Here is a 22,368-nt window from a genome sequence, read left to right on the forward strand (position 1 = left end):
TACCAGCAGTGTACAAAGGTTCCAGTTTTTCTACATCCTCACCAATACTTACTTATTTTCTGTCATCCTCGGGTGTGAAGTGGTTTCTCATTGTGATTTTGAATTGCGTTTCCCAACAGTGTTTCTATTGGACTAAAATGATAATGAGATAGAAGCAGGGCAATTTACTGGCTGGCATAGAATTTAAGAGAGTAGAGATGAATTGGCATATACAAGTAATTATTTTAAGCATTTTCTAAGGCTTTGCATTGTCTTTCTGGTTCTCATTTAGCAGTTAACAGTTAAAACATTTTATTTTGTACCTTAGGTTCAAAACAGTTTTCAGGTTACACAAAAATAATTTTCACAAATACCCTAAATATTTTTGTGATAGTTTTTCTTTCTCTTTAAAATACAGTCTTCATCCCTTTTGGCTCCTAAGCAGCGTAGTTGAGAACGTCTGACTGATTTTGGACAAATTCAAAACTGAACAATCCAAGGACCATCTTGTACCAGACACTGTGTTTACTGTGTTTACATGGGGGCTACCTTCACAAAGGCTTGTAGCCTTGTGGGGGAGACAGATACACATATTTATTTACATATAAGGAAGAATGTGGCAAGTGTAGCAGTTGGTGAGTATAAACAGAGTACGTTAATACCAGAGTGGAGAGAAATTAATTCCCGTTTTAAGCAGAGGCAGTAATTTGAAGGCTAGGTAGAATTTTGGCAGGTAGAAAAATAGCAGAAAAGAAGAAAATTTTAGATAGAAGGAACTATGTGAGCAAAGTCATGGAAGCAGGAATTACAGTTTGGTATGAGAAGTAGTCTGTATGGTTATAGTTTAGGGTATATTGGGACGAGAGGGCTCATGGGGGATCCAGCTGAAGATAGACTGGATGCATATGATATGTAAAGGATTTTGGATTTTGTCCTGTAGTCAGTGGGATACTTTAGAAAGTTATCTGCTAGTGTACAGTTCATGATAAAATCTGCGCTGTAAGATTTATAGTGATGGTGAAGAACAAATTAGAGACATATTGGAGGTAAGGGAGGCATTTGCAATAGCAAGGGTGAGAACAGACTTATCAACTTAAATTGGCTTAAAAATAGGGGTTTATTATTTCACATAAAAGAAATCTGGAAGTTAAAGAGTTGGTTAGAAAGCTGCCCAACTATATCAGGGCTCTGGGGTGGCATTTCTGCATTTCTCTTGGTTTAATCTTTATGGTCACAAAATGGTCTTATTCATTCACAAACAGGAAGAAAAAGGGTGGGTTCTCTTATTGTTTTTTGTTGTTGTTAGAGAAGAAAACTTTGACCAGGCACTCCTAGCTTCACCGATCAGGATTGGATCTCATGACTGTGACTTAGCTGCAAAGGAGACTGGGAAAGTGGGGAGTCTGATATTTTCCACCTTTACAGTGGGAGGTGAGCTCTGCCTATGAAAACAGCAGGTGGGAGTAGGAGTTCTCAGGGGTTAGCAATGAGTAGTGTTTGGAGATGTTAATATCCTCCATTTAGTAGTAAAAAGGCAAAGGAACAGACAGATTTAAGAGACAGATTAGAAGGGAAGGAAGAATTAAAGATTGGCTGTAGGTTTGGTGGTGAATGAAGAGATTGAAATGCCATTTACCAAAATGTATTTCCCTATCTAAAATTGAGTTGACTCCTTAATCTATTAATACCTAGGCCTAGTATCCTGATATCTTACCTTCTAATCACCAACCTAATGGGCTGGGGAGGAGTAGTTCGGTGTTTTTTTTTTCTTTTTTAACATCTTTTTTGGAGTATAATTGCTTTACAATGATGTGTTAGTTTCTGCTTTATAACAAAGTGAATCAGTTATACATATACATATGTTCCCATATCTCTTACCTCTTGCGTCTCCCTCCCTCCCACCCTCCCTATCCCACCCCTCTAGGCGGTCACAAAGCACCGAGCTGATCTCCCTGTGCTATGTGGCTGCTTCCCACTAGCTATCTATTTTACGTTTGGTAGTGTATATGTGTCCATGCCACTCTCTCACAGCTTACCCTTCCCCCTCCCCATGTCCTCAAGTCCATTCTCTAGTAGGTCTGTGTCTTTATTCCCGTCTTACCCCTAGGTTCTTCATGACATTTTTTTTTTCCTTAGGTTCCATATATATGTGTTAGCATACGGTATTTGTGTTTCTCTTTCTGACTTACTTCACTCTGTATGACAGACTCTAGGTCCATCCACCTCACTACAAATAACTCAATTTCGTTTCTTTTTATGGCTGAGTAATATTCCATTGTATATATGTGCCACATCTTCTTTATCCATTCATCTGATGATGGACACTTAGGTTGCTTCCATGTCCTGGCTATTGTAAATAGAGCTGCTATGAACATTTTGGTACATGACTCTTTTTGAATTATGGTTTTCTCCGGGTATATGCCCAGTAGTGGGATTGCTGGAAAAAATCTAGAAACAATAAATGCTTGAGAGGGTGTGGAGAAAAGGGAACACTCTTGCACTGTTGGTGGGAATGTGAATTGGTACAGCCACTATGGAGAACAGTATGGAGGTTCCTTAAAAAACTACAAATAGAACTACCATACGACCCAGTTCAGTGGTTTTTAAGGGCTACTCCTTGGACCAGTGCCAGCTTGCTGCATAAGAATCACCTGGGGAGCTTGTTAAATAAATCAGAATCTGAGAATTTGATTATTTTAGGTCTGGGATTTGACCATCAATTTTGTTAACAAGCTCCCCAGGTAATTCTGATGCACAGCTAGGTTTAGGTATATTTGGTAGGAAAAATGTGGACTTTGGTTTTAGGCAAACCTGAATTTAAATCCCAACTCTTCGCTTACTAACTGTGTGAACTTGGGCAAGGCACTTGACCTCACAGAGCTCAGGTCCCTCATCTGTGAAATGTGTAACAACAACGATAATGGCTACTTTACATAGCTTTTGTGAAATATACAGTATATATGTAATGTGTCTAGCATAAATGCTGGCATATAGTAAGGATTCAGTAACTGGCTATTTTTATATGTCTTAGCCTGTAGTAAGTACTGGGTATTTGATTTAGCAAAGAAACAAATTTCTGTAAAGCTACAACAAAAAGAAAATAAGAAGCAAATATAATAAATTGCTTTTCTTGTTGCTTAGTATCCATTGTAATCAATAGCTGATTTTTTTTGGCCCAGCCAAACATCTTCTAAGCTTGAGCATATAAACTTTGTTTATTTTCTTAACTGCATTTTTGGCTGTGTCTGTTCTGTGTAATCTATATAAGTATATAATTTGAAAATCAGTGAGTATACCAAAATCTCTAATCCAATTTCTGTGAAATACATTACTTAATATTTAGTAGAGCCTGTTTTTCACAGTAATCTCATATAAAACCTTAAACTAGGCAGGATTCTTTCTCTTATAAAACAAAAAACAGACAATTCGGATAAAAGCAGTAAGTGCACATTAAGGATCATTTTGTTACTCTCAAAGCTTGTTGCCTGGGTTAATAATTAGAATGTTATTGTGGATGATTGTCTTGTGTGATAAATTACTACTCACTGAGAATGAATGCTCATTTTTCCTGTTTCAGTGCATAAAGAGGTCTTGGTGAAAGGGAGAAGAGACACTAACATTGGGTATTTACTTTGTGCTAGGAAGTTGACTTAATATGTCTTGTAGGAGAGGGGCACCATGCTGTAGAGGTACCTGTGGACTCTGAAGGCATACTGCTTGGGTTCCTATCACAGCTCCTGCACTACAGCTGTGTGACTTTAGGTAAATTACTAATCTTTGCTGTGCCTTGACATTATAGTGTACACCTGCCTCATGAAGTAGTTGTGAGGATTACATAAGCTAACATACCTACAGTATTTAGGAAGTATGTGGCTTATAGTTCTATATAACTGTTAACTGTTCTTTAAGTTTCACAAATTCACACTGTTCTGCAGTCTCACAAAAATCCTGTAAGGTATGTATCTTCTTAATCTTTATTTTGTAGGTAAGAAAACTGAGGTTTGGTGAGGTTAGTAACTTAGCTAAATTGCCCATCTATTTAGTGATGCAAATCCCAGATAGCTTTTTTGTGCATTCTACTATGCCTTTAATAAATTAGTTATTTTTTAAAAATCCTAAAAATAATAATTACTTATGTGAGTCATATGGTATTTAAACAAAAATGTTTATTTATCTGGCTGAGGCATGTGGGATCTTCAGTTGTGGCATATGGGATCTAGTTCCCTGACTAGGGATTGAACCCAGGCCCCCTGCATTGGGAGCGTGGAGTCTTAGCCACTGGACCATCAGGGAAGTCCCCATATGGTATTAAGTAACATTGTTTTTCATTTATGAAAAAAAATTTTTGCTACTTGGGAATAGAATTAATAGATTAACCATTTTTGAACTTCAAGTTAGGTGTTAATATTTTGAAAAACATTTTTCATTGATCCTCGCTTAAAAATATTGCATCAGGCTTCCCTGGTGGCGCAGTGGTTGAGAGTCCGCCTGCTGATGCAGAGGATGCGGGTTCGTGCCCTGGTCCGGGAAGATCCCACATGCTGTGGAGCGGCTAGGCCTGTGAGCCATGGCCACTGAGCCTGCGCGTCTGGAGCCTGTGCTCCGCAACGGGAGAGACCACAACAGTGAGAGGCCCGCGTACCGCAAAAAAAAAAAATATTTGCATCAAGGGTTGTGGAGAAAAGGGAACCCTTGCACATTGTTGGTGGGAATGTAAATTGGTGCAGCCACTGTGGAAAACAGTATGAAGTTTCCTCAAAAAATTAAAAATAGAACTATCATATGATCCAGCAATTTCACTGCTGGGCATATATTCCAAGAAAACAAAAACACTAATTTGAAAAAATGTGCACACCCCAGTGTTCATAGCAGCGTTATTTACAAAAGCCAAGATATGGAAGCAACCTAAGTATCCATTAATATCAATAGATGAATAGATAAAGAAAATATATATCCAATGGAATACTACTCAGCCACAAAAAAATAATGAAAAAAAATATATACTGTAAAAAACATATAAAGTATACTGTACATTACAGTAGGTATTTAATTGTAATTAATCATATAAATATAACTTACTTGGGTTTAGGTAATACATCATTTTATACTTGGTGATCATAATGGTACCTTGAGGGTTTTCCATAGTTTTTGAACTTCATTTTTATTTGTTGTGTAGTAATATAAATATTTGAATACAGTACAATTGTTTATTTCAGTCATGATATGGATGCATCTGTGATTAACTGAATTATCTAAATCCTCAAGGTTCATACATTTTATGGAATATATAAACAGTTTTGCTTGCTAACAGATCACCACTGATGTATATAAATAGTATTAATTGACTTGAGAAGTGTGTGTCTACTTCTCTGGTATCTTTTATAAGAATAATTCAGTGTACTGAGTAAGAAACTTAATGTCAAATATTAAAGTGAAAGATAAGGCCGTGTGTTTTTTTTTTAAATTAATTGTGCAACAGAGTGTTGGGAGTGTGTAACTAGACTCTAAAGCCCATCTTGTGTTCAGAATTTTTCCTTACTTACTCTTCCTCCTCCTCCATAAGCACACAGACACACGCACCGCACTTACCAAGCACAATAAAATAACAGTACGGTTTTATAAGGTAATTTTCAGAAGGTAGAAGCCCCAAACTGCTTTTCCCCTCTATTTTCTGTATGGTTTTAGGTAGAAAGCATTATGCACGATGTGCTTTGACATTTCCCATTAGAAGCAGTAGCAGTTTTGTTTTGAATAGCTCTTAAGAAGCTGTTGGCTGTGTGTTTCCTTCTCAGCACCCTTTGGCCTACCTTTTAAATTTCTTTTGGTAAAGTGCAACTTGCTGCCAGTAATTCGTTCTCTCACTTTGGGATGGAATGGAAGTTGCTGAATTTGTTGTGAGTTAGAAAGAGAACAGTTACCCAAATTTTACATTTAGTATATTCTTCCTTAGTTTCCTTTAGTTTGTAACATATTGGTGGCAAAACTGGTATACATCCTTTGAATTTCATGACCTGATTCTGTACAATAAGAAGTTACCCAGATCTTTCTTACAGAACAGTCTGTCCTTTTTTCTTAATTATTCTCCCCTTCCTCCCTAACTTGGCTCTCACCAATTCATTTTTCCTTTCTCAATTTTTTTTTCTCAGTAATTTATTTCCCCCATCACATCTCCTTGAGGAATAAGGAGGCCCCTAAATCCTCAGTAGGGCAGTGTTAGAAGGGTAGCTGAGAAGAGAGCAGAGGGCACATGAAGACATGGGTTTTAAAACCAGCTGCTTGGCTCCTGTGATTTTGAGTCTGGAGGGTATATCATGTGCTCTGTTTATATCTGATTCCTGTGGTTGCTGCATTGCTTTTATTTGCAAGAGCTGCTATCAGAATTGTGAATGCTGTTCCCTGCACTGCAGTTTAGTTAAGGATATTCTGAAGGAATCGATGTTGGTTTTCAGTGCTTTTGCTGCAGTACCTTATCTGATTTGGGAAAGGTTCTTGTTTGGTTAGGTTTCTAGGTCTTAAGGCTTAGATTCTGTCAAAAAAGTGGCTGGTTGATGTTGCAGATAAGATGACTATTATTTTTAGGGGTTAGTATCTAGAAGTATCTTTTTCTGCATTTGTATTACCATGGTCATAGAAGGCTTCCTAATTTTTCTCTGATTTTGAAGACTGCTTACTAAGAGCATCAATACTTTTTTTTCCCCTTTAATTAGAAGGCCAAGGATTCAAGGTTTTTCTTTTCTTAATCTTAGTTGTTTTACTCCTCATTTACTTTCTCTGTTACCTACTAGATGAAAATATGGGACTTAAGGTAGTTGCTTCTTGTTAAAGAAGATGTTGCTTGTCTGCTCTGGAAAGGAAAATAAACACACACACACACACACACCCCAAAACTCCTATGCAGCCATTTTATGTTTAAAACCCTGGATTGAACCTAAACTTGGTAGTGAGCGGGTTTAAAAATTGCCCTCTTTTTAATGAGCCCTTTCATACTGGATTGTGTCTTTAGTTTTCAAAGATTTAGGTAGTGTACTTTTTTTTTAAGGTACTGTACTCTTACCATTTTTTTTTTTTACAGCAGCCCACTATAGACAGTCTTTGCACTAGATTTTATTCCATGAAGTTCCATTTTTCTGGAGTTGAGATCAATAGAAAAATGAAGATGACGCTGGATTTTCTTGGGGGAAAAATGGTGGTTAGGAATAGACCGCAAGGAAATTTATGACCCTTTCTTTAACACCAGAATATTTTAAACTTTACCTACATTAGTTAATTTTGAATCCTATAACTTAAAACATTAGTATAGAGGTATTAGGAGAGGGAATTTCATGAACTCGTAGAATGTTAGAGCTTAAGAGGGGCCGTAGGGATCATATAGTAATCAACCCTGATACTCTACAGAGGAACAAATGGAGGTTTGTTTATTCATTCATTAGTTCATCCATTCATCCATCTATTCATTAAATGGATATTTATCTTATGATTACTGTTTAAGGTGCTTGGAGATATCCTTACCCTTATGGAGTTTACAATAAATAGATGTTAGACATCATAAGTAAGTTAAATATTATGTTAGAAAGTGATAAAAGTAGTCTGAAATAAGGGGGAGGGAAAATGCTTGTGTGTGAGGGGGGGTTCGCACTTTAACATAGGGTAAGCTCCACTGAAAATACGACATCTGAGCAGAAACGTGAAGAAGGTAAGAGTGTAGTCTGTGTGACTATCTGTGGGAAGATTGTGTCAGGCAAAAGGAACAGCCAGTTCCAAGGCTACTATGTGGGAGCATGTCTAGCTTATTATTCAAGGAATAGTGAAAAGCCCACTGTGGCCCTTGGAGTAAGAAGTGGACTGGAGTAATAACAGGTGAGGAAAGTGAACAGGGCTGGGAGGCAGGGGTATGGGGAGCTGTATAGATTTTGTGGGGTCTGGTGAATTGTCGTAAGGACTTTGGTTTTTCATGAGTGAAATGCAGGAGGGGGTGTCAGTGAAGGGTTTTGAGCAGATACGATCTGACTTATGTTTCAACTCTGAATCATTCTCACTGCACTGTTGAGAAGAGATGCCAGGGTAGGGTTGCTAGATTTAGCAAATAAAAATATAGGACACCCACTCAATTAAATTTGAATTTTAGATAAACAACGAATAATTTTTTATATGCATATGTCCCATGCAATATGTGACTGACTATTTACCCATATGGCAGAATGTGAACTACTTTTTTATAGTTAAAAAAAAAAACCCTCTTCATTGTTACTGTTGATTACTGTAGATCACTGTTACTCTGATCCTGCTGGTCCCAAGATGTAGGGCCTTATAGCAAATTTTCATCTTTGCCTTTCCATTACTATCTATATTACTGTTTTTCACATTGTGGTCATCTTATACCCCAGAGTGTTACAATGCAGTTTATTGGACCCCAGCCCAGACCTACTGAACCAGAATTTCTTGAGATAGAACAGAGTCTCTCCACAACTGCCTATTGTTCTAGATTCTAGGTACAGCAGTGAATAAAACATACAAAATTCCTTACCCTAGTGAAATTAACCTTCTAGTGGGGAGACACAATAAACAAGATAAATAAGTAAATATATAGTATGTTAAATATTGATATAGGTGCTAAGAAGAAAGAAAAAGCAGGAAGGGGAGTAGGAAATATGCACGGTTATGATGAGGGAGTTGGAGTTTTAGATAGAGTGACGAGTGAAGGCCTCACTACATGGTGATGTTTGAATCAAGACTTGAAAGAAGTGATGGAGAGAACCACGTGCACCTAAAGCAGGTGCATACCTGGTGTGTTAAATACACTGCAGGGAGCAGTGTGTCTGGAGTGGAGTGAAAAGGGGAAAAATAGTAGGGGATGAGATGAGAGAGACAAAGGGGAATGGTTAGTGATTGTTAGCAGTTAAGCTTTATGGTATGTTGGAAAGAGATTTGGAAGCTAGATCCAGCTATGACATTTATCTCTGGGCCTGTTTCTTCTTCACTAAAAAGTGGTCAGAAGACTGTGATGATCTCTTAGGTGTTTTTTTGTTTGTTTGTTTTTGTTGTTCTAAAATAGTCTTTAATTCGATACTCTTCCATTTCTACTTTTCCAGCTTGTTTACAAACAGTTTATCATTTGGGATTCTTCTGTACTTTTCATGAGCTCATCTCTGCCCTCTGTCCAGCCATGTGAACTTTTTCCTTTATGTTGCCCTTGTTCCTCTTTCTTTCTTGACTGAAATTGAAGATTTAGACAGTCCTTTGATAAGTAGTAGGAAATTGTTCTCTCATCACTGTACAACCATTACTTCTTCTGACATTCAGATTCTTATTAAACGTTAGTTAATAGAATTAAGAAACATATTTTTCTCTACTGAGAGATTAAAATTCTTGTGAACGGCAGCTTGATTTAAAGCTAGGTAGAGAGAAAAGAAAGTAGAGGCTTGATTCAACTTTAAATTGAATAAATCCTAGTTGCCAGTCCAAGTTTAAGTGTAATGTAATGTGTAGAGACTCATGTGATTCTTAACTGTGTACATCTATGGAAAGGACACATTTGAGTAGGTCTTAATATATATATTTTTTGATTACTGAGTTTTTTTTTTACATCTTTATTGGAGTATAATTGCTTTACAATGGTGTGTTAGTTTCTGCTTTATAGGAAAGTGAATCAGTTATACATATACATATGTTCCCGTATCTCTTCCCTCTTGCGTCTCCCTCCCTCCTACCCTCCCTATCCCACCCCTCTAGGTGGTCCCAAAGCAACGAGCTGATCTCCCTGTGCTATGTGGCTGCTTCCCACTAGCTATCTGTTTTACATTTGATCGTATATATAAGTCCATGCCACTCTCTCACTTTGTCCCAGCTTACCGTTCCCCCTCCCCGTGTCTTCAAGTCAATTCTCTATGTCTGTGACTTTATTCCTGTCCTGCCCCTAGGTTCTTCAGAACCATTTTTTTCCCTTAGATTCCATATATATGTGTTAGCATATGCTATTTAGTTTTCTCTTTCTGACTCACTTCACTCTGTATGGCAGTCTCTAGGTCCATCCACCTCACTACAAATAACTCAATTTCGTTTCTTTTTATGGGTGAGTACTATTCCATTGTATATATGTCTCACATCTTCTTTATCCATTCATCTGTTGATAGACACTTAGATTGCTTCCATATCCTGGCTACTGTAAATAGAGCTGCAGTGAACACTGTGGTACATGACTCTTTTTGAATTATGGTTTTCTCAGGGTATATGCCCAGTAGTGGGATTGCTGGGTCATATGGTAGTTCTATTTGTAGTTTTTTAAGGAACCTCCATACTGTTCTCCATAGTGGCTGTACCAATTCACATTCCCACCAGCAGTACAAGAGTGTTCCCTTTTCTCCACAGCCTCTCCAGCATTTATTGTTTCTAGATTTTTGATGATGGCCATTCTGACTGGTATGAGATGATATCTCATTGTAGTTTTGAATTGCATTTCTCTAATGATTAATGATGTTGAGCATTCTTTCATGTGTTTGTTGGCAATCTGTATATCTTCTTTGGAGAAATGTCTATTTAGGTCTTCTGCCCATTTTTGGATTGGGTTGTTTGTTTTTTTGTTATTGAGCTGCATGAGCGGCTTGTAAATTTTGGAGATTAATCCTTTGTCAGTTGCTTCATTTGCAAATATTTTCTCCTATTCTGAGGGTTGTCTTTTAGTCTTGTTTATGGTTTCTTTTGCTGTACAAAAGCTTTGAAATTTCATTAGGTCCCATTTGTTTTTTTTTTTATTTTTTATTTTTTTTGCAGTACTTGGGCCTCTCACTGCTGTGGCCTCTCCTACTGCGGAGCACAGGTTCCGGACTCACAGGCTCAGCAGCCATGGCTCACGGGCCCAGCCGTACGGGCCCAGCCACATGGGCCCAGCCGCTCCATGGCATGTGGGATCCCCGCAGACCGGGGCACAAACCTGTGTCCCCTGCATCGGCAGGCGAACTCTCAACCACTGTGCCACCAGGGAAGCCACCCATTTGTTTATTTTTGTTTTTATTTCCATTTCTCTAGGAGGTGGGTCAAAAAGGATCTTGCTGTGATTTATGTCATAAGAGTGTTCTGCCTATGTTTTCCTCTAAGACTTTGATAGTTTCTGACCTTACATTTAGGTCTTTAATCCATTTTGAGCTTATTTTTGTGTATGGTGTTAGGGAGTGATCTAATCTCATACTTTTACATGTACCTGTCCAATTTTCCTAGCCCCACTTATTGAAGAGGCTGTCCGTTCTCCACTGTACATTCCTGCCTCCTTTATCAAAGATAAGGTAACCATATGTGTGTGGGTTTATCTCTGGGCTTTCTATCCTGTTCCATTGATCTATATTTCTGTTTTTGTGCCAGTACCATACTGTCTTGATTACTGTAGCTTTGTAGTATAGTCTGAAGTCAGGGAGCCTGATTCCTCCAGCTCCGTTTTTCGTTCTCAAGATTGCTTTGGCTATTCGGGGTCTTTTGTGTTTCCATACAAATTGCGAAATTCTTTGTTCTAGTTCTGTGAAAAATGCCAGTGGTAGTTTGATAGGGATTGCATTGAATCTGTAGATTGCTTTGGGTAATAGAGTCATTTTCACAATGTTGATTCTTCCAATCCAAGAACGTGGTATATCTCTCCATCTATTTGTATCATCTGTAATTTCTTTCATCAGTGTCTTATAGTTTTCTGCATACAGGTCTTTTGTCTCCGTAGGTAGGTTTATTCATAGATATTTTGTTCTTTTTATTGCAATGGTAAATGAGAGTGTTTTCTTGATTTCACTTTCAGATTTTTCATCATTAGTGTGTAGGAATGCCAGAGATTTCTGTGCATTGTTTGTATCCTGCTACTTTACCAAATTCATTGATTAGTAGTTTTCTGGTAGCATCTTTAGGATTCTCTATGTATAGTATCATGTCATCTGCAAACAGTGAAAGCTTTACTTCTTCTTTTCCGATTTGGATTCCTTTTTTTTTTTTTTTTTTGTGGTACGCGGGCCTCTCACTGTTGTGGCCTCTCCTGTCGCGGAGCACAGGTACCGGATGCGCAAGCTCAGCGGCCATGGCTCATGGGCCCAGCCGCTCCGTGGCATGTGGGGTCTTCCCGGACCAGGGCATGAACCCATGTCCCCTGCATCGGCAGGCGGACTCTCAAACACTGTGCCGCCAGGGAAGCCCTGGATTCCTTTTATTTCCTTTTCTTCTCTGATTGCTGTGGCTAAGACTTCCAAAACTATGTTGCATAACAGTCGTGAGAGTGGGCAACCTTGTCTTGTTCCTGATCTTAATAGAAGTGCTTTCAGTTTTTTGCCATTGAGGACGATGTTGTCTGCGGGTTTGTCATATATGGCCTTTATTATGTTGAGGAAAGTTCCCTCTATGCCTACTTTTTGGAGGGTTTTTATTATAAATGGTGTTGAATTTTGTCAAAAGCTTTTTCTGCATCTATTGAGATGACCATATGGTTCTTCTCCGTCAATTTGTTAATACGGTGTATCACATTGATTGATTTGCGTATATTGAAGAATCCTTGCATTCCTGGAATAAACCCCACTTGATCATGGTGTATGATCGATTTAATGTGCTGTTGGATTCTGTTTGCTAGTATTTTGCTGAGGATTTTTGCATCTATGTTCATCAGTGATATTGGCCTGTAGCTCTCTTTCCTTGTGACATCCTTGTCTGGTTTTGGTATCAGGGTGATGGTGGCCTCGTAGAATGAGTTTTCCTCCCTCTGCTATATTTTGGAAGAGTTTGAGAAGGACAGGTGTTAGCTGTTCTCTAAATGTTTTATAGAATTCGCGTATGAAGCCATCTGGTCCTGGGCTTTTGTTTGTTGGAAGATTTTAAGAACTTTTTATTTCTTACTTATTTTTTTTTGCGGTACGCAGGCCTCTCACTGTTGTGGCCTCTCCCGTTGCGGAGCTCAGGCTCCGGACGCGCAGGCTCAGCGGCCATGGCTCACAGGCCCAGGCGCTCCGTGGCATGTGGGATCCTCCTGGACCGGGGCATGAACCCGTGTCCCCTACATTGGCAGGCGGACTCTCAACCACTGCGCCACCAGGGAAGCCCTATTGGCAGATTTTTAATCACAGTTTCAATTTCAGTGCTTGTGATTGGTCTGTTTATATTTCCTATTTCTTCCTGATTCACTCTTGGCAGTTTGTGCATTTCTAAGAATTGGTCCATTTCTTCCAGGTTGTCCATTTTATTAGCATAGAGTTGCTTGCAGTAATCTCTCATGATCTTTTGTATTTCTGCTGTGTGAGTTGTTACTTCTCCTTTTTCATTTCTAATTCTATTGAGTTGAGTCTTCTCCCTTTTTTTCTTGATGAGTCTGGCTAATGGTTTATTCATTTTGTTTATCTTCTCAAAGAACCAGCTTTTAGTTTTATTGATCTTTGCTATCGTTTCCTTCATTTCTTTTTCATTTATTTCTGATCTCATCTTTTTGATTTCTTTCCTTCTGCTAACTTTGGTTTTTTTTTTGTTCTTCTTTCTCTAATTGCTTTAGGTGCAAGGTTAGGTTGTTTATTTGAGATGTTTCCTGTTTCTTAAGATAGGATTGTATTGCTATAAACTTCCCTCTTAGAACTGCTTTCGCTGCATCCCATAGGTTTTGGGTTGTCCTGTCTCCATTTTCATGTGTTTCTAGGTATTTTTTGATTTCCTCTATGATTTCTTTAGCGATTTCTTGGTTATTAAGTAGTGTATTGTTTAGCCTCCATGTGTTTGTGTTTTTTCCTGTGACTGATATCTAGTCTCATAGCGTTGTGGTTGGAAAAGATGCTTGATACGATTTCAATTTTCTTAAATTTACCAAGGCTTGATTTGTGACCCAAGATATGATCTATCCTGGAGAGTGTTCCATGAGCACTTGAGAAGAATGTGTATTCTGTTGTTTTTGGATGGAATGTCCTATAAATGTCAATTAAGTCCATCTTGTTTAATGTATCATTTAAGGCTTGTGTTTCCTTATTTATTTTCATTTTGGATGATCTTTCCATTGGTGAAAGTGGTGTTTGTGTTACTGTCAATTTCCCCTTTTATGGTGGTTAGCATTTGCCTTATGTATAGAGGTTCTCCTATGTTGGGTGCATAAATATTTCCAATTCTTATATCTTCTTCTTGGATTGTCCCTTGATCATTACATAGTGTCCTTCTTTGTCTCTTGTAGTAGTCTTTATTTGAGGTCTATTTTGTCTGATATGAGAATAGCTCCTCCAGCTTTCTTTTGATTTCCATTTGCATGGAATATCTTTTTGCATCCCCTCACTTTCAGTTTGTAGGTGTCCCTAGGTCTGAAGTTGGTCTCTTGTAGACAGCATATATACAGGCCTTGTTTTTGTATCCATTCAGCCAGTCTGTGTCTTTTGGTGGGAGCATTTAATCCATTTACATTTAAGGTAATTATCAATATGTATGTTCCTATGACCATTTTCTTAATTGTTTAGGGTTTGTTATAGTAGGTATTTTCCTTCTCTTGTGTTTCCTGCCTAGAGAAGTTCCTTTAGCATTTGTTGTACAGCTTATTTGGTGGTGCTGCATTCTTTTAGCTTTTGCTTGTCTATAAAGCTTTAATTTCTCTGTTGAATCTGAATGAGATACTTGCTGGGTAGAGTAGTCTTGGTTGTAGGTTTTTCCCTTTCATCACTTTAAATATGTCCTGCCACTCCCTTCTGGCTTGCAGAGTTTCTGTTGAAAGATCAGCTGTTAACCTTATGGGGATGCCCTTGTAGGTGGTTTGTTGTTTTTCCCTTGTTACTTTTAATATTTTTTCTTTGTATTTAATTTTTGATAATTTGATTAATACATGTCTTGGCATGTTTCTCCATGGATTTATCCTCCATGGGACTCTCTGTGCTTCCTGGACTTGATTAACTATTTCCTTTCCCATATTAGGGAATTTTTCAACTATAATCTCTTCAAATATTTTCTCAGTCCCTTTCTTTTTCTCTTCTTCTTCTGGGGCCCCTATAATTCAAATGTTGGTGCATTTAATGTTTCCCAGAGGTCACTGAGACTGTCCTCAGTTCTTTTCCTTCTATTTTCTTTATTCTGCTTTGCAGTAGTTATTTCCACTATTTTATCTTCCAGGTCACTTGTTCATTCTTCTGCCTCAGTTATTCTGCTATTGATCCCTTCTAGAGTATTTTTAATTTCATTTATTGTGTTGTTCATCGTTGCTTGTTTCATCTCTATTTCTTCTAGGTCCTTGTTAAATGTTTCTTGCATTTTGTCTATTCTATTTCCAAGATTTTGGATCATCTTTAGTATCATTATTCTGAATTCTTTTTCAGGTAGACTGCCTATTTCCTCTTCATTTGTTAGGTCTGGTGGGTTTTTATCTTGCTCCTTCATCTGCTGTGTGTTTTTCTGTCTTCTCATTTTGCTTATCTTGCTGTGTTTGGGGTCTCTTTTTTGCAGGCTGCAGGTTTGTAGTTTCCGTTGTTTTTGGTGTCTGTCCCCAGTGGCTAAAGTTGGTTCAGTGGGTTGTGTAGGCTTCCTGGTGGAGGGGACTAGTGCCTGTGTTGTGGTGGATGAGGCTGGATCTTGTCTTTCTGGTGGGCAGGTCCATGTCTGGTGGTGTGTTTTGGGGTGTCTGTGGACTAATGATTTTAGGCAACCTCTCTGCTAATGGGTGGGGTTGTGTTCCTGTCTTGCTAGTTGTTTGGCATAGGGTGGCCAGCACTGTAGCTTGCTAGTCGTCGAGATAAGCTGGGTGTTGGTGTTGAGATGGAGATCTCTGCGAGATTTTCACCGTTTGATATTATGTGGAGTTGGGAGGCCTCTTGTGGACCAGTGTCCTGAACTTGGCTCTCCCACCTCAGAGGCACAGCACTGACTCCTGACTGCAGCACCAAGAGCCTTTCATCCACACAGCTCAGAATAAAAGGGAGAAAATGTAGAAAGAAATAATGAAATAGGATAAAAGAAAATAAAGTAAGGCAAAGTAAAATAAAGTTATTAAAATAAAAAAATAATTATTAAGAAAAACATTTTTTTAAAAAGTAAAAAAAACAAAAAAAACGGACGGATAGAACCCAAGGACAAATGGTGAAAGCAAAGCTATACAGACAAAATCTCACACAGAAGCATACACATACATACTCACAAAAAGAGGAAAAGGGGAAAAAATAATAAATCTTGCTCTCAAAGTCCACCTCCTCAATTTGGGATGATTCATTGTCTATTCAGGTTTTCCACAGATGCAGGGTACATCAAGTTGATTGTGGAGATTTAATCCGCTGCTCCTGAGGCTGCTGGGAGAGATTTCCCTTTCTCTTCTTTGTTCGCACAGCTCCCGGGTTTCAGCTTTGGATTTGGCCCCGCCTCCATGTGTAGGTCGCTGGAAGGCGTCTGTTCTTTGCTCAGACAGGACGGGGTTAAAGGAGCTACTGATTTGGGGGCTCCGGCTCACTCAGGCCGGGGGGAGGGAAGGGCACGTTGTGCGGGGTGAGCCTGCAGTGGCAGAGGCCGGAGTGACGTTGCACCAGCCTGAGGCGCGCCGTGCGTTCTCCCGGGGAAGTTGTCCTTGGATCTCGGGACCCTGGCAGTGGCAGGCTGCACAGGCTCCCTGGAGGGAGGTGTGGATAGTGACCTGTGCTCGCACACAGGCTTCTTGGTGGCGGCAGCAGCAGCCTTATTAGCGCCCCATGCCTGTCTCTGGGTTCCGTGTTGATAGCCGCAGCTCGCGCCGGTCTTTGGAGCTCGTTTAAGCAGTGCTCTTAATCTCCTCTCCTCGAGCACCCGGAAACAGAGGGAAGAAAAAGTCTCTTGCCTCTTCGGCAGGTCCAGACTTTTCCCCGGATTCCCTCCCAGCTAGCCGTGGTGCACTAACCCCTTCAGGCTGTGTTCACGCCGCCAGCCGCCAGTCCTCTCCCTGCGCTCCGACTGAAGCCCGAGCCTCAGCTCCCAGCCCCCGCCCTCCCCTGCGGGTGAGCAGACAAGCCCTTCGGGCTGGTGAGTGCTGGTCGGCACTGCTCCTCTGTGCAGAAATCTCTCCGCTTTGCCCTCCGCCTCCCTGTTGCTGTGCTCTCGTCCGCGGCGCTGAAGCTCCCCCTCTCCGCCACCCACAGTCTTCGCCCGCGAAAGGGCTTCTAGTGTGTGGAAACCTTTCCTCCTTCACAGCTCCCTCCCACTGGTGCAGGTCCCGTCCCTATTCTTTTGTCTCTGTTTATTCTTTTTTCTTTTGCCTTACCCAGGTATGTGGGGAGTTTCTTGCCTTTTGTGAGGTCTGAGGTCTTCTGCCAGCGTTCAGTAGGTGTTCTGTAGTTGTTCCACATGTAGATGTATTTCTGATGTATCTGTGGGGAGGAAGGTGATCTCCGCCTCTTACTCTTCCGACATCTTACCCCCAGATCCAGGTCTTAATCTTAAATGAATGTTTACTTACAAACGTTGGGGTGGGCCACTCTAAGACGTTGTTTTGATGGGTTCTATTAGCACATGACATGGATAAAAAGAACATCATGAAGCTTTACAATCTTCTTTAGTGTATATTCTGTTGGAAGAACAAAGCAGTATCAAAACTCTTGTCAGTGCCTTTGAAATCCAACACACAAAAAATAGGACTTGTAGGCTCTCAAATTGCAGCTTTCATGCAGTGGTAATGAAACAGTATAATCACTCTGAATAATTCTGCCACCTTTTACAGGTCTCACAGGGTATTATGAATTATAAAGAAACAAATCCCGAAATCTAGTGTGTTGGGGTTTGATCTGTCTTGTTTTTGTCATCTGTTAGACTTTGCATACTGCAGGAGAGTCAGAAAAAAGCATACCAACACATTAGGTTAAGTTTATGGTGACATTAAAGATGGCAATCCTACTTTACAATAGTACATGTATAGTTATATTTGCTAATAATCATTTTCTTTATCTGTTGTGTATTTGGTGAGGCTTTTGTGGTGATTATTCTTTTGGGCCTGGCTGAAATTAATGATAAGGAAAACCCTGATTGGAGTTTTCTTGACTAAATATAATTATTTTAGGTGAAATAAATTGGAAAGGATTCACAAAACTTAGTTAGTTGGACACCCAGCTGCATATGTTTATTTATAGCCTCTACCTTGCTCATTTATTTTCCTACAGTATAAAAGTGTTTGAAAATTTAAATTGAGAAACTGTTTATACACTTAAAATAGGAGCCTATGGGCTTCTCTGGTGGTGCAGTGGTTGGGAGTCCGTCTGCCGATGCAGGGGACGCGGGTTCGTGCCCCAGTCCAGGAGGATCCCACATGCCGCAGAGCGGCTGGGCCCGTGAGCCATGGCTGCTGGGCCTGCGTGTCCAGAGCCTGTGCTCCGCAGCGGTAGAGGCCACAACAGTGAGAGGTCCGCATACCGCAAAAAAAAAAAAAAAAAAAGGAGCTGATTTAAAAACAATGGAGTAAATTATGAAAAACAAATGAGGTTTATTTGGCATCTTTTGAACATTACTGAATTCTAGACTTGAAAATATGTGTAGGCTGCTTTTGTAATTGTGGTAATTTTATCAGTCAGTAGCTGTGCCAAATCAAAGTACAGTATTCTTTAATTAATACAGGGTTTGGTGTTTCTACTTAATGGACACTGATTTTATTCACAATATATAAAATTAAAGCAAGGCATGCTAACTTAGTTCCAGTGAAACAGCCTGAAAAGAGTGCTCTTTATTATTTTTGAAAACTAGCCAATTAAGGATGAGGAAGTAGATCTTTACTGAGGTAGCTCCTCTGACACTAAAAGAGATGATTGTGTCCAGTCTGCTCTTGGCTTTACAAAAATTACATTGTTGGGTGATTGAATAACTTTGTCATGGAAAAGCTTATTTTCTAAATCAGCGTTGGCAAACTATGACCTGTGGACTAAATCCTGCCTGTATTTGTAAATAAAGTTTTATTGGAACGTAGCCGTGGTCATTCATCTACATGTTGTCTATGGCTGCTTTGGTGATACAACGGCAGTGTTGAATAGTTGCAGATCAAATGATCCACAAGGCTTAAAATATTTCCTTTTTCTTTTTATTTGACATCTTTATTGGAGTATAAGTGCTTTACATTGTTGTGTTAGTTGCTGCTGTATAACAAAGTGAATCAGCTATATGTATACATATATCCCCATATCCCCTCCCTCTTGCATCTTCCTCCCTCCCTCCCTATCCCACCCCTCTAGGTGCTCACAGAACACTGAGCTGATCTCCCTGTGCTATGTGGCTGCTTCCCACTAGCTATCTGTTTTACATTTAGTAGTGTGTATATGTCAATGCCACTCTCTCACTCTGTCCTAGCTTACCCTTCCCACTCCGTGTATCCTGAAGTCTGTCTTTACGTCTGTGTCTTTATTTCTGTCCTGCCCCCAGGTTCATCAGAACCACTTTTTTTTTTTTTTTTTTTAGATTCCATATATATGTGTTAACATATGGTATTTGTTTTTCTCTTTCTGACTTACCTCACTCTGTATGACAGACTCTAGGTCCATCCACCTCACTACAAATAACTCAATTTTGTTTCTTTTTATGGCTGAGTAATATTTCATTGTATATATGTGCCACATCTTCTTTATCCATTCATCTGTCAGTGGACAGTTAAGTTGTTTCCACGTCCTGGCTATTGTAAATAGAGCTGCAGTGAACATTGTGGTACATGACTCTTTTTACATTATGTTTTCCTCAGGGTATATGCCCAGTAGTGGGATTGCTGGATCATTTGGTAGTTCTATTTTTAGTTTTTAAGGAACCTCCATACTGGTCTCCATAGTGGCTGTATCAATTTACATTCCCACCAACAGTGCAAGCGGGTTCCCTTTTCTCCACACCCTCTCCAGCATTTACTGTTTGTAGATTTTTTGATGCTGGCCATTCTGACTGGTGTGAGGTGATACCTCATTGTAGTTTTGATTTGCATTTCTCTAATGATTAGTGATGTTGAGCATCCTTTCATGTGTTTGTTGGCCATCTGTATGTCTTCTTTGGAGAAATGTCTATTTAGGTCTTCTGCCCATTTTTGGATTGGGTTGTTTGTTTTTTTGATATTCAGCACATGAGCTGCTTGTATATTTTGGAGATTAATCCTCTGTCAGTTGCTTCATTTGAAAATATTTTCTCCCATTCTGAGGGTTGTCTTTTTGTCTTGTTTTCCAAGATTTTGGATCATCTTTACTATCATTACTCTGAATTCTTTTTCAGGTAGACTGCCTATTTCCTCTTCATTTGTTTGGTCTGGTGGGTTTTTATCATGCTCCTTCAGCTGCTGCATATTTCTCTGTCTTCTCATTTTGCTTAACTTACTGTGTTTGGGGTCTCCTTTTCGCAGGCTGCAGGTTCGCAGTTCCCGTTGTTTTTGGTGTGTGCCCCCAGTGGGTAAGGTTGGTTCAGTGGGTTGTGTAGACTTCCTGGTAGAGGGGACTGGTGCCTGTGTTCTGGTGGATGAGGCTGGATCTTGTCTTTCTGGTGGGCAGGACCACATCTGGTGGTGTGTTTTGGGGTGTCTGTGACCTTATTATGATTTTAGGCAGCCTCTCTGCTAATGGGTGGGGTTGTGTTCCTATCTTGCTAGTTGTTTGGCATGGGGTGTCCAGCACTGGAGCTTGCTGGTCATTGCGTGGAGCTGGGTCTTAGTGTTGAGACAGAGATCTCTGGGAGAGCTTTCACCGATTGATAATTACATGGGGCCAGGAAGTCTGTGGTGGTCCGGTGTCCTGAACTCGGCTCTCTCACCTGCAAGGCTCAGGCCTGACACCTGGCCGGAGCACCAAGACCCTGTCAGCCACACAGCTCAGAAGAAAAGGGAGAAATAAAAGAAAGAAAGAAAAATAAAATAAAATAAAATAAAGTTATTAAAATAAAAATATAAAAAAAATTATTAAAATAAAACAATTAAAAAAAGTAGTTAAAAAAAGAAGAGAGCAACCAAACCAATAAAGAAATCCATGAGTGATAACAAGTGCTAAAAACTAAACTAGGATAACCATATAAATCAGAAACTAGGCAGTCACATACAGCAAACCCCAAGTCTACAGTTGCTCCCAAAGTCCACTGCCTCAATTCTGGGATGATTCGTCGTCTATTCAGGTATTCCACAGATGCAGGGTACATAAAGTTGATTGTGGAGATTTAATCCGTTGCTTCTGAGGCTGCTGGGAGAGATTTCCCTTTCTCTTCTTTGTTTGCACAGCTCCTGGGGTTCAGGTTTGGATTTGGACCCGCCTCTGCATGTAGGTCACCTGAGGGACATCTGTTCCCGCCCAGATAGGACCGGGTTAAAGTAGCAGCTTATTAGAGGGCTCTGGCTCACTCAGGTCTAGGGGAGGAAGGGGTACAGAATGTGGGGCGAGCCTGCCGCGCCGGCAGAAGCTGGTGTGACATTGCGCCAGCCTGAGGTGCGCCATGTATTCTACCGGGGAAGTTGTCCCTGGATCACGGGACCCTGGCAGTGGCGGGCTGCATGGGCTCCTGGGAGGGGAGGTGTGGATAGTGACCTGTGCTTGCACACAGGCTTCTTGGTGGCGGCAGCAGCTGCTTTAGTGTCTCATGCCCGTCTCTGGGGTACGCGCTGATAGCTGCGGCTTGCGCCTGTCTCTGGAGCTCGTTTAGGCGGTGCTCTGATTCCCCTCTCTTCGGCACCCCGAAACAATGGTCTCTTGCATCGCTGGCAGCTCCAGACTTTTTCCCAGACTCCCTCCCGGCTAGCTGTGGCTCACTAGCCCCCTTCAGGCTGTTTTCACGCAGCCAACCCCAGTCCTCTCCCTGTGATCCAACCTCCAAAGCCGGAGTCTCAGCTCCCAGCCCCTGCCCGCCCTGGCGGGTGAGCAGACAAGCCTCTTGGGCTGGTGAGTGCTGGTCGGCACCACTCCTCTGTGCGGGAATCTCTCCGCTTTGCCCTCCACAACCCTGTTGCTGTGCTCTCCTCCGCAGCCTCGAAGCTCCCCCCCTCCGCCACCCTCAGTCTCCGCCTGCGAAGGGGCTTCCTAGTGCGTGGAAACGTTTCCTCCTTCACGGCTCCCTCCCACTGGTGCAGGTCCCGTCCCTATTCTTTTGTCTGTTTTTTCTTTTTACTTTTGCTCTACCCAGGTACGTGGGGGAGTTTCTTGCCTTTTGGGAGGTCTGAGGTCTTCTGCCAGTGTTCAGTAGGTGTTCTGTAGGAGTTGTTCCACATGTAGATGTATTTCTGATGTATTTTTGAGGAGATAGGTGATCTCCACGTCTTACTCCTCTGCCATTTTGAAGGTCCTCTCAAAATATTTCCTATTATTTGGCCCTTTAGGGAGAATCATGCTGACTCTTGCTTTTTATCTAAGTCTTTTGTAGACAGATCATGTTCAAGTTATGGTGGAGGTTTATGTGCTTGGTATTTTTGTGTTTAATTTTCCATTCTGCTTCATTCTAAGAAAGAAAACTTGAAATCATTTTGAGTGTTAGTTTCCAGCT

At 40.4% G+C, this 22,368-nt stretch overlaps 1 protein-coding gene across 10 annotated transcripts in view; it reads left to right on the forward strand.

Moving 5' to 3' along the window:
- NUBPL (NUBP iron-sulfur cluster assembly factor, mitochondrial) overlaps positions 1–22,368 on the forward strand; it is a 397,698-nt gene that overhangs the window by 36,184 nt on the left and 339,146 nt on the right. Inside the window, exon 1 of one of the 10 annotated variants that reach the window (XM_060294723.2) lies at positions 3,703–3,741. The exons of 8 other annotated variants lie outside the window; for them this stretch is intronic. The gene's annotated coding sequence lies outside the window, so the exon portion shown is untranslated. Of the gene's footprint in view, positions 1–3,702; positions 3,742–7,755; positions 7,837–22,368 lie in introns of those variants that run through there. One more of the 10 variants, XM_060294722.2, reaches the window with a different exon arrangement.

This window comes from Globicephala melas, chromosome 2, assembly GCF_963455315.2.
Source record: "Globicephala melas chromosome 2, mGloMel1.2, whole genome shotgun sequence".
NCBI classification, from domain to species: Eukaryota; Metazoa; Chordata; class Mammalia; order Artiodactyla; family Delphinidae; genus Globicephala; species Globicephala melas.